We start from the raw sequence: 13443 nt of genomic DNA, 5'->3' as shown, positions 1-13443 counted from the left end.
AAATCTAGAAATCGGAGAGAGTATAGACTAAGTGGTGTTAAGATGACAGTTCCATTTTTCCATGGGATAGCTGATCCAAAGCAGTATCTTGATTGGGAGAAAATGATGGCGTGTATTTTTGAGAGCCAAGACTATTCGAAAGCTATAAAGGTAAGATGAGCTTATAGCGAGTTCACGAACTATGCTGCCACTTGGTGAGATAAATTAGTAATGGGTAGGAGAATATGTCGAGAGAACCCTACAGTCACGTGAGATGGGATGAAAAAAGAGATGAAGAAACGATTTGTTTTTAACAACTATGATGGAAGAATTGATATAAGAGATGAACATGTGGCTTGCATGAAGCATACTTTACATCCACATGGAGGTTGAGCATGGAGGAGAAAATCATGGCTAGGCCAACCATGGATTCGACATGAAATTCCCAAGCATGGATATCAAGGTACATTCGAAATTTCAAATGCTCGTGCTTGTGATATTATATTTGTTGGTATCTAGAAATTGGACATGATATTAGCCAATGTCGAAGTGAGGCAGTGACATTGATGGTGTAAGGTCCAGGAAATTAAATTTACATAACTGAATGCCTGAAATCTAGGGTTTTATTTAAATTATATATTTATTTATTTTTATGCATTTAATGCATAATTATTTCATGTTAAAATCCATTTCATGATTATTTTAAAAGTTCACACATTAAGGTTTTTAGATGCATTTCGCGCTCGATCGAGGATCGGAGACCAGGGAATTATTAAGAAAATTATTTTTATTACATGATTAATTTTATTAATTAATATGAGGTGTTTTTAAGAGTATTTTTTGAAAATGGTCCTGGGTGGGTATTTTTATTCGTCGGGTCGTAAATTTTTATCGGTACGCAAATTTTAAAGATTTTGACGACTTTTAGAGGGCTCAGGTGTTATTTTCAAAAACGTACCAAAAAGAAATATTTTTCGGGAGTATTTTTGGGCTTGTTGGGTTTATTTTATTGCTAGATGAGCTCAAAATCATTTTAATCCTTTTTAAATTATAATTAGGGACCATTAGTGGTTTGTTTTATATTTAATTACCACTTAAAACTACCCTAAACCTAAATACATTGAACAGCCGCCACTCCCCTCCATTCGGCAGCCTCCTTTTGGTTTTCTTCAGCTAGGGCTTCGGTAGTAGGTGTCCTTTCAAGTAAAGATCATTTCCCGCTCGTCCGACGCTTCCCCGACGCGTTTTTCTTGAAGCTTTCGACCAAAAATCATCAAGACACGCCATGTATTTTCTTTTAAGCATCATTCATGTCGTTATTATGTTGTCATGTGTGATTTTTGTATGCATTGAACGGTTTTTGCATGGAAAAGATTTTATGGCTTTGTTTTTCTTGATTCACGCATGCATCTTCTTGGCATCTCATTCTTCTAATGATTTGCTGTGAGAGGGCTGCCATGTGTCGATGCTAAGGGTCTATACATGATTAATAAGGGGCTGTCACGAGGCTGGAGACAATGTTAGGCATGACAAGCTAAGGGCCGAGAGGTTGTGTTGGAACGTGTCTTGTTTTGGGTTGTGGATCGAGCCAAGGGGCAGGAGCTGGCGGTGAAAGGGCTGAACCGAGGTATGGACCAGACCCTGGTGGGTCTGAGAAGTGGCTCAGGGAGGCTCAACCACCGCTGGAACCAACCTTGTAGTCGGCCGATCGCGGGAAGGGTGAGGAGACTCGAATGTTGTGGCTTAGGGGAAATAGAGAGTGTGCTCATTTCATGGCTTACATGGTTGCTTGGGCCATGGGTTCAGAAGGTCCAGGAGGTTCTTAGGGTGGCTTAAGATTGAATGGCTCGAGGTTGGTCGGCTTGGTCTTGAGTTAGGGACGAATAATTGAGGGTTTTTGCACCTAGGGTTTCGATTGGAGAGTTTCAGAATTTTTCCAGCAACATTCAGGGTGTGGTCGAGACGTTTAGGGGTCTGGTCTTGAGGGTTTTAAGGCTGTTAATATGTATAAAGTGGGTAAAAGGTTGGGAGAAAGTAGGTTAAGTTTCGGTTCGATTCGGGTTAAAACCGGGACCCCAAATGAGTTTTTAGTCCTGGCAGCGCTCCGAGCACAAATTTATCATGCTTTTAATTTTTTATGCATCATGATTTTTATTTTTATGAAATTATGAAAATTACGTTGCGTGATTGATTTTAAGAAAATTTACACATATGCATGACTTTGTTAAGTGATGAAAATGATGATGCTTTGAAGGATAAGAATTGGTTGTGAATAAAGATGTATATGTAAATGCTTAAGATGTATATGTAAATGCTAATGATGAGGCCTAGACACAGTGGATGGGTAATACTGCCGCTGATGTCCGACAGCCGCTGGGTACCACAGTTTTATGTAGATGGATCCATCGTATAATGATGAGCGATAAAGCTGTTACGGAAGTCACAGCTAATGAACTGAATTCAAATAAAGTTAATGTTTACGAATATGATGATAGGATGAGCTGTTTTGACATGTTATGATTTTTTAGGACACATTTATATTTTTTAAGTTCATGAAAGGTAAGTTCATTACAATATATTTTTCATTGTTGTGTGCTATGTATATGTACTTGTTATTCCGATACAGGTGTGTTGAGTCTTTAGACTCACTAGGTGTGAATGATGCAGGTGAGCACGTCGATGAGGGGACTGGAGGTGCCAAATAATGTGTAGGCATGACTGGATGTGCGCGTGGTCGAGCAAAACTTGCACTGTGAATTCCCCAATAAAATATGATTTTGTATGCTCAAAAAGTAATCGCAAGTGCACGATGTCAAGTAATAATATAGTGTATGTGAATACGAGTATCGTTCCGCTGAAGACTGTATTTAACAATTATTATTTTAGTTATTAAAACTTTAGCGACGAAAAGTGATTGGTTGTGTTATAACTAATAAAATGCAAGAAAATTAAATAAACAAGTTCAAAGATTAAATGATAAAATATGATTGCTAAATCGATTGATTAAATTTCAAATGATAAAAGAATTTGTTGGGAATTCTGGTTCACCTACCCCTTATTAATTAATTAATTCGTTCGATTGTGTTCTACGCTTCCGACAGGATTTCCTATTCAATTGAACACACTCTCTCGAGCTATGCCAAACTAATTCACTCAATGAAGTAATTAAATGTCTTTAATTATTTATCAAGAATGAATCGCATTTCGATTGATGAAATCCCCTAGTTTTCGACCCTAAGGACTATGACTATCGGCACGTATCCAATTTCATATATCTATGCAAATTGTAGATCCGCGAATTATACTACTAGTTCTTATCACAAGTTATTCTCTCGAACTCACTCGCGATATAAAAACGGTGTTAAAGTTAGCTACGCTCTAACAACACAATAAAACAATAGTATAACCAAGAACAAATCACAAATCGAAATATGAATTAACTAGATCAAAGTTTTGGGGTAGGATCCCCTTTAATCCCAACAAATATGAAAGTTTAGCTACTAGAATTCATAATTAAAATAAGCAAAACAATATTTAAATAAAGGAAAATAAACTAGAAATACGAGACGTGACGAAATCTGCGAAGAACGATGCCCGGAAATCGTCGAATCTTCAATCCAAGTGCCAAAGCTCTCTCCAAACTCGATCCCGGCTGCCAAAATCCCTGAATGATCCTCAAAAGTCGACCAATAATCTTTCCATAGCAGCCACACTCCCAAATTAAGGTAAGAAATCGCGCACAATAATCTTCCAAAAATAGGCGGCGCTCGGGCGGTAGAAAAGTACCGCTCGAGCGCCACACTCTCTGTAACTTCCCTCGGCTGGTGCGGCATTCGCGCTCGGGCGGTAGAAAAGCACCGCCCGAGCGCCAACTTCCTGTCTTGGCACTTCAACTTCTCGCGCTCGAGCGGTATAAAAGTACCGCTCGGGCGCCAACTTTCTGTAAGGATGACTTCGGAGGCATTTTCTCGCGCTCGGGCGGTAGAAAAGCACCGCCCGAGCGCCAACTTTCTGTCTTGGTCCTTCAGTTATTCACTTCTCGCGCCCGGGCGGTAGAAATGTACCGCTCGGGCGCCGCTTGTTCTGTCCAAATTCTTGAGTCTTCCACCTTTCGCTCTGATTTTCGTTCTCCGACCATTTTTTCCTGCAGATTCATCACACACAAGTGAGACATGATAAAATGCAAATAATTACTATAAAATGAACAAAATGTAAATGAAATGCATGCATGCACAATGTAAACACAACTAAAACTAATGCAATAAACACGTAAAAACACCACCTATCAACCCCCTCATTCTAACCTTTTGCTTGCCCTCAAGCAAAATAGGTTACAAACCATAACCAATCGTTACGAAACAGACTCAAAACGAAGGTATGAAGATAACGAAAGTGATGGTGAAGTAGCAAACTGACATCCTGCCTCAGCTGGTTTGTGAACCACATACAATTAGTCAAATCACACCATTCATCAATGCCCCTTTCAAAGCACCTTATAGCAATTTGATTTTGACCAGAAAGTGTGGTCGTGTGTGTGCTGTGGGTCTCACTAGCTCGTGCTTCAGACAGTTTCATTTGCAAATCATGCGAGCCACCAAATCAACAGTTCAATGCAAGTTTCTCTATCCCGAGTTCTGTTTCTAGTCGTGACCAACAAGTGAACACAAAGCGGCTGATTTTCAAGGTTGTACACCAGGAATTGGGAAGTCAATTTCATGAGGTTTCGAACGGCTAAAGAAGATGGGACGTACACTGATCATTTTCATTATGCACTTGTCAGAATTTTTATCTGACATTCCTCAACGCCTTACTTCTCCATCTATTTAGCCTTGGGATAGGATTTCATCCCTTTTTGGCTCCCCCACACCTTACATCCCCTTTTTTCATTTACAACACTCTTGTTGTAATACTTCTCATTTTTTTTTGTTTTTGTTTTTGTTTTTGTTTTTTTTTTTGGTGCATAATTTTCTCAAGTGTACTCCCTAACTTTTGAGTATATGGAATGCTTGTTTAGTTGGCTTAGGGATAACTCTTGAGGTAGTATTCACAATTGGGACAAAAGTTTTTCCGGTGGGTTCAAATGATCTACGCTATTTCATGTTACTGGTCGGTCGCTACTGTCAACACAATTCATTCAAGTTCGACTTGCATCTCATGTTATTTCAGTTCCTCCCACAGATTCTTAAACTCGACTATCGTGTACACTACTAATAATACCCACAATGTACGCATATAAAATAAACATTTCATTTCACTGGGGTATTCATAACGTGTGATACGACTAAGTAACATGCAGTTCATTCATCCCACAATCATCATCGGCTACCAATTTACTAATGTCACCATCACTGCTACTCATGCAAGACACAGACAAATGCAAACAACGAAGAAGACGTATAACGACCCCCTCATACTAGACGTGTGCAATGTCCATATTGCACAAAAGACTAAAACATAGACATGCAAACACAAATGCAGACTAATAAACATGAAAGCGAATAAACATGCTAGACGGAAACAACGAAAAGAAAGAAAAAACAGGAAACAGCTAAAAGGAAAAAAATAAATGTGCAAAAGAGGGGAAACAGTAAACTCCCCTGATCAAGTGTCATCCTCATCGTGCTCCGGCGGTGGCACTCCTGCGGCCTCCCCATGTTGAGAATAATCATACTGGAACTGGAATGGGGGAGGAGGTATCGGAGTCGGTGGAATGGTCGACGGGTCAACGCCCCCGTGCACAAGCATAGAGCGCATCATGTAGTCCAGGTGAGACAAATGGTCTGCGACGTACGAATTGAACTGGCCCTGATGAGCTTGGAAGGCTAGATTTTCATCCATTTTATCATTCGTCGTTCGCCTGCGGGGTTGTGGTGGGCGGCGGCGTGGAGCGGCGGCGCTAGAGCCACCTAAATTTTCCTCCTCAGTGGGGAAGTCAATCTGTCACTTGGCATGCTTTCGCTTATCGTCTTCGATGGAAATCGGCTTCATGGGTTGAATCCACTCCTCGTCGTCCCGGAATAGAACTCCCGCACGGGCACACAACTCGGATATAATTGTCTGGAAGAACAGACCGACGTGACTGTTGCGAGAACACAATATGATTTGAGAGTGGATAAGTGTGCCCACATTCACGTCGTAGCCGTGAGTTAACGCAAAAAGGAGAACCGCTCGTTCCTTTTGGACCTCGCTCTTAAGCGAGACCGGCATCATCCGTCGGGCCACAAATAAGTACCACATGGCAGCGTCAACGGTCAAGAATTTCTCGTCGAAACAGCTCGGCGGTCCGCCCACTGGTTTCCACATCGCACCCGCACCCGGATGGCATAGCGCGGTGATAATCAAGTCATAGTTCGGGTCAGCAGCTAAAGCCTCAAAACGAGAGTTGTCGACCTCCGTCGTTTCCAACAGTGCATTGATAGTTGCCGAGTCACACGGGACATGTACACCCCGAACAAACACCGTCCCATTTCTCCCCTCCATAGCATTCGCGTAAAATTCACGCACCACCGAAACTACCGCCGCCTTAGGTTGATTGGAAAAAGTTTCCCATCCGCGCCGTTCCAATTCTATCCGAGTTCCTATGTGCCTATCGGCAGATTCTTTTCGGAATCCCCTCTCTACTATCGGATTTCTATTTATCTTGGCATGCTCATACCTAGCCCGAGCTCCCTCACTAACAAAGCGATGCCTATCAAAAGTCGAAGAAGCGGAAGTACCTCTTTGTTTCTTCTTTGGAGCCATGGTAGTGGATAAGAGAGATTTTGGGGGAATCGGAGAAGATGACGCTTGAATTCCGAAGGATGAGCTTGCCCACGATGCTTGAGTCTTGATGGTAGGTGAGATTGCCTGCAAAAATTTGAGAGTAGAGTGGAAGAGGGTTAGGGATTTGGGGAGAAATTGGGGGAGATGTGCGAGCAGAATGAAGAAAAGGAAAGGAAATCGCACATATAAAGTAATCGCGCTCGAGCAGTAAAAAGTTACCGCTCGAGCGCCAACCTCTCTGGACGTAAAAGTCAGAGGTAAGCGGGCGCGCTCGAGCGGTAGGAAATCACCGCCCGAGCGCCAACTTTCTGTAAGCCAAGGGAAGTTTCGCGCTCGAGCGGTATAAAAATGCCGCCCGAGCGCCAACTTTCTGCCAGAATCGAGAAAATATTTTTTTTTCTTTTTTTATATATATATTTTTTGAAACAAAATTGAAGAACAAGAAACGAGATTAACAATAAATACGAATAAAGATGACAATAATCGAAATTGAATTAAATGCAAGATAAGGGAAAAAGAAGAGTTCTCAATTTATAGTCGAGAGCTTGACTGTCGGTCCGTCTCAGTTCGGATTCTCTTGGAACCGTGTGATTCCAAGTTGTGGCTCAACTGTGCCACCCATGTAGTGCTTTAGGCGCTGGGCATTGACCGTAAATGTCCCATCTTTTCCATCTTTCAATTCCACAGCTCCCGATGGATAAACTTTCGAGATCACGAATGGACCGGACCATCGCGACTTCAATTTACCGGGAAACAAGCGCAACCGGGAGTTGTAGAGCAGAACACTTTCACTCTCCTTAAATTCTCTCTCGATGATTCTTTTGTCATGAGCCTTTTTGGTTTTCTCCTTGTAAGACAGTGCAAGATCGTAAGCCAAATTGCGGAACTCCTCCAACTGGTCCAATTGAAGCAAACGCTGTTCACCTGCATCAGTAAAATTAAAGTTCAGCGCTTTTGTTGCCCAATATGCCCGATGCTCCAACTCGACAGGTAAATGACATGCTTTACCAAATAACAACCTATACGGTGTAGTGCCTATAGGTGTTTTAAAAGCAGTCCTATATGCCCATAGAGCATCATCTAACCTCACCGACCAGTCTTTCCTACTGACGCCTACCACTTTCTCCAGAATTCTCTTTATCTCTCGGTTCGACACGTCCACTTGACCACTCGTCTGGGGGTGATAAGGGGTAGAGATCTTATGTGTGACACCATATTTGCTTAAAAATTTTTCAAAGAGTTTGTTGCAAAAATGAGTGCCACCATCACTAATGATTGCTCGTGGTGTTCCAAAGCGGTTAAAAATGTTTTTCTTCAAAAATTTAGAACCACTTGAGCATCATTAGTGGCGTATGCTTCCGCCTCTACCCACTTAGACACATAATCCACCGCCACCAAAATGTATTTTTTCGTGAAAGAACTGGGAAACGGTCCCATGAAATCTATTCCCCACACATCAAAAACCTCACACTCAATGATATTATTTAAAGGCATTTCGTGACGGTTAGAGATGTTACCTGTCCGTTGGCATTTATCACATGCTAGCACATAAGAACGAGCATCTTTAAAGAGGATTGGCCAATAAAACCCACATTCGAGTACCTTAGATGCCGTCCTCGTTGGTCCAAAGTGACCACCTACCTCACGGTCATGGCAATGAGTAAGAATCGATCCCATCTCTTCCTCCGCCACACATCTCCGAATCATAGAATCTGCACAAATCTTAAACAAGAAAGGTTCCTCCCAAAAATAATATTTCACGTCCGAAAAGAATTTCTTTCTTTGGTGAAATGTTAGATTTGGGGGAGGTGAGCCTGTAACAAGAAAATTCGCAAGATTTGCATACCATGGAAATTTTTTTACCTCAAACAACTTCTCATCCGGAAACCAATCATTAATCGCATCAGTCACACAATCATTACTGATAAATTCTAATCTAGACAAATGATCTGCAACCACATTCTCAACACCCTTCTTATCTTTTATTTCCACATCAAATTCTTGCAATAATAAAATCCACCGAAGTAAGCGTGGCTTTGCATCTTTCTTTGCAAGTAAATATTTAAGGGCAGAGTGATCAGTAAACACAATTACTTTCGACAAAACAAGATAAGCATGAAACTTGTCAAGTGCAAACACTACTGCAAGTAACTCTTTTTCGGTGGTGGCATAATTCAATTGTGCTTCATCTAGAGTCCTACTTGCATAGTATATGGTGTGAAATACCTTGTTTTGTCTTTGTCCGAGGACAGCACCTACCGCAGTATCGCTAGCATCGCACATGATCTCGAAGGGTAGATCCCAATCCGGTGCCACCAAGACATGAGCCATCACTAAGCGCTCTTTCAACTTCTCGTATGCCTGCAAACAATCAGAATTGAAATCAAAAGGCACATCTTTCATGAGTAGAGAAGATAAAGGTTTTGCAATTGCAGAAAAATCTTTGATGAAACGTCGGTAAAAACCGGCGTGGCCTAGAAAACTTCTAACTCCCTTTATAGAAGCCGGAGGTGGTAAGTTCTTGATAACTTCAACTTTCGCCTTATCCACCTCTATTCCGTGCCCCGAAACCTTGTGCCCTAGGACAATTCCCTCTTGTACCATAAAGTGGCATTTTTCCTAATTAAGCACCAAGTTTGTCTCCTCACATCTCCTCAACACTACCTGCAAGTTCTGCAAACAATCATTAAAAGACGAGCCAAAAATCGAGAAGTCATCCATAAATATCTCAAGAAAAGTTTCAATCATATCATGGAATATAGCAGTCATGCATCGCTGAAAAGTGGCAGGGGCATTACACAAACCAAATGGCATCCGTCTAAAAGCAAAAGTGCCATAAGGACAAGTGAAAGTGGTTTTCTCTTGGTCCTCGGGCGCAATCATGATTTGGTTATACCCAGAATACCCATCTAAAAAACAATAGAACTCATGACCCGCTAACCTCTCAAGCATTTGATCAATAAAGGGAAGGGGAAAGTGGTCTTTACGGGTAGCATCATTCAATTTCCTATAATCAATGCACACACGCCATCCCGTAACAGTCCTAGTGGGTATTAATTCAATATTTTCATTTGTGATAACAGTAATCCCACCTTTCTTTGGCACACACTGAACATGACTTACCCATGCACTATCAGATATAGGATAGCTAATACCTGCGTCGAGAAGCTTAATTGTTTCAACCTTTACTACCTCTTGCATCTTTGGATTTAATCGTCTTTGAGGTTGCACAAGAGGTGAGTACTTCTCTTCCATCAAGATCTTTTGCATGCAGACGGATGGATTTATTCCTTTGATATCTGCCACCTTCCACGCAAATGCACCCTTGTGCGCTTTCAAAACTTCCAACAGCTTGTCCTCCATCACATCTGTCAAAGCAGCAGAAATAATGACAGGTAAAGTGTTATTCTCACCTAAGTATACGTACTTGAGGTGTTGAGGCAACGGCTTTAGCTCAAGCGTTGGTGGATCCTCGATGCTTGACCTTTGAGGGGTCAAATCTCTTCGTTCTCCTAGATCCTCCAGTTGCATCCTCATTGGCCTTCTCCATGGTTGGTTGGCATTAAAGTGTGCCACAATTTCAGCTCTTTCTTCGTCTAACTCCTCTTCTCCCAATTCAGTATTGATAGTGGCCTCCAAAGGGTCCCTAAGAGCATCCTGCACATAGTTGGATACAAGAGAGTCAAAAGCATCAATTCTAAAACAACTATCAGAATGCAGTGTGTGCCTAAGTGCATTAAAAACATCAAATGTAATCTCTTCTTCGCCCACTCTCAATCTCAACTTTCCCTCTTGCACATCAATAAGTGCCTTGCCAGTTGCAAGGAATGGTCTCCCCAAAATTAGAGGCATCTCTGTATCCTCCTCCATGTCGAGCACCACGAAGTCTGCAGGAAAAATGAATTTGTCCACTTTTACTAGCACATCCTCAATCACTCCGCGGGGGTACTTGACAGACCTGTCAGCCAGTTGCAAGGACATCCTCGTCGGCTTAGGCTCTCCTAATCCGAGTTTCCTGAAAACAGATAGAGGCATAAGATTAATACTTGCACCAAGGTCACACAATGCTTTACGAAAAACTACATCACCAATCATGCAAGGGATAGAAAAACTCCCTGGGTCTTTTAGTTTTGGTGGGATTTTGTTTTGCACCAAAGCAGAGCAACTTTCGGTCAAATTTACCGTCATGTGATCCTCCAATTTTTTCTTGTTGGCTAAGATGTCCTTCAAAAATTTAGAATAACTAGGCATTTGCATCAAAGCATCGGCAAAAGGAATATTAATATGCAATTTTTTAAATACCTCTAAAAACTTACCGAATTGTGCATCTAGTTTTGCCTTTTTTAATGTTGCAGGAAAAGGCGGAGGGATAACAATCTTAGGTTGTGCAGTGAGTGCTGGTGTAGAGTTAGATGACTTACCTTGAGATGTCGCAGCATGTTCATCCGGCACTTGGCTTTTCTCTTTTTCTCTAGGCTCCAAAACTTTTCCGCTCTTCAACTCAATGGCCTTCACTTGCTCTTTTGGATTAGTCTCTGTGTTACTTGGCAAGGTGCCCGGCTCTCGATTTGCTATCATCTTGGCCAACTGTCCAATCTGAGTCTCTAGTCCCTTTATTGATGCGTCTTGGTTTTGGAGTCGAGTTTCAGTGGACGAAATAAATTTAGACATCATCTGCTCCAAGTTAGACTTTTCTTCTTTGAGAGGATCGGATCTGTACATCGGCTGTTTTCCATATTGTTGTCCTCCCTGTGGTCGATTCTGACTGTTTTGGCCACCCCATGAGAAGTTGGGATGTTGCCTCCATCCAGGATTGTATGAATTCGAATACGGATCATTCCTTGGACGGTGGTTGACTCCCACATGATTGACCAATACCTCGTTTTGCACATAGAAGGGGTTGTCAGCTTGACAGTCCGGCGCATCGTGTTCACCTCCACATTTCTCACAGAATATCTCTTGAAGACGCATAGCCGTGCCAACCATGTTCAAGCCATCCAGTTTCCTGTTTAAGACATCAAGTTGTGCAGTAATATCAGATAGATCAGTTACCTGGTGAACCCCTGCACTTTTCCGCTGATTGTTCCTGTCATATTGAGGGTGATAACTGCTAGCAGCCATCTCCTCCAGTAGCTCATATCCTTCCTCAGCAGTTTTTCTCAATAGATTTCCACAAGCAGCAGCATCTATCATAGTACGATTAGGAGTAAGTAAGCCATAATAGAAGGTTTGAACGACTAACCCAAGTGGCAACTCGTGATGTGGGCATCTTCGTAATAGATCTTTGAAACGCTCCCACGCCTCATATAGTGACTCTTGATCGAACTGAGCAAATGTTGTGATGTCTGCCCGCAGCTTCATGGTCTTCGATGGAGGAAAGTATTTGATGAGAAACGCCTTCGCCATGTCCTCCCATGTAGCGATCGAACCTACAGGTAAACAATTCAACCAAGCTTTATCTTTATCACGCAAAGAGAAAGGAAATAAACGCAGTCTAACAGCATCATCAGAAACTCCATTAAATTTAAAAGTATCGCAAATCTCAAGAAAATCCGCGATGTGTGTGTTTCTGATGATGCTCCAAATTGGACGGTGTTCTGAATCATCTGGATAATGGCTGGTTTGATTTCGAATTGGTTTGCCCGCACAATCGGCCTCACAATGATGGGGCGTGCACCATCCAAAGAAGGCTGGGCATACTCTAACATGGGTATGCGGCGTGGCATCTCAATTCGTCTCTCGTTTTGGCGCTCCGCCTCCTGCTCTTGTTCGTGCCTCTCCATCAGTTCCTTAAGTCTTTGCTGTTGTCTTCGCCTGCGGAAAGTCCTTTCAATTTCAGGGTCACACTCAAGCTCCAAGTCAAGTGACTTTGGCATGCACCGGAAGAGATATCTGAATTAAAATATGGAGTGTTAGTTCAATAAAAATAAAATACACTAAAGAAAATAACTAAAAAAATAATTGTAGATTAACAGTCCCCGGCAATGGCGCCAAAAACTTGGTCGAGCAAAACTTGCACTGTGAATTTCCCAATAAAATATGATTTTGTATGCTCAAAAAGTAATCGCAAGTGCACGATGTCAAGTAATAATATAGTGTATGTGAATACGAGTATCGTTCCACTGAAGACTGTATTTAACAATTATTATTTTAGTTATTAAAACTTTAGCGACGAAAAGTGATTGGTTGTGTTATAACTAATAAAATGCAAGAAAATTAAATAAACAAGTTCAAAGATTAAATGATAAAATATGATTGCTAAATCGATTGATTAAATTTCAAATGATAAAAGAATTTGTTGGGAATTCTGGTTCACCTACCCCTTATTAATTAATTAATTCGTTCGATTGTGTTCTACGCTTCCGACAGGATTTCCTATTCAATTGAACACACTCTCTCGAGCTATGCCAAACTAATTCACTCAATGAAGTAATTAAATGTCTTTAATTATTTATCAAGAATGAATCGCATTTCGATTGATGAAATCCCCTAGTTTTCGACCCTAAGGACTATGACTATCGGCACGTATCCAATTTCTTATATCTATGCAAATTGTAGATCCGCGAATTATGCTACTAGTTCTTATCACAAGTTATTCTCTCGAACTCACTCGCGATATAAAAACGGTGTTAAAGTTAGCTACGCTCTAACAACACAATAAAACAATAGTATAACCAAGAACAAATCACAAATCGAAATATG

The 13443-nt window shown here is 41.4% G+C and overlaps 1 non-coding gene across 1 annotated transcript; it reads left to right on the top strand.

Moving 5' to 3' along the window:
- Nucleotides 1-11992: 11992 nt before the first annotated feature.
- On the top strand, nt 11993-12098 carry LOC140804091 (small nucleolar RNA R71). The gene has a single exon (XR_012112050.1). It is a non-coding gene; the product is annotated as a small nucleolar RNA R71 (small nucleolar RNA).
- The last annotated feature ends 1345 nt before the right edge of the window (nt 12099-13443 follow it).

Source organism: Primulina eburnea, chromosome 10 (genome assembly GCF_022965805.1).
Source record: "Primulina eburnea isolate SZY01 chromosome 10, ASM2296580v1, whole genome shotgun sequence".
In the NCBI taxonomy this organism is placed as follows: domain Eukaryota; kingdom Viridiplantae; phylum Streptophyta; class Magnoliopsida; order Lamiales; family Gesneriaceae; genus Primulina; species Primulina eburnea.
The sequence above is the reverse complement of the archived record's forward strand: the minus strand, read 5'-3'. Positions and strand labels throughout refer to the sequence as shown.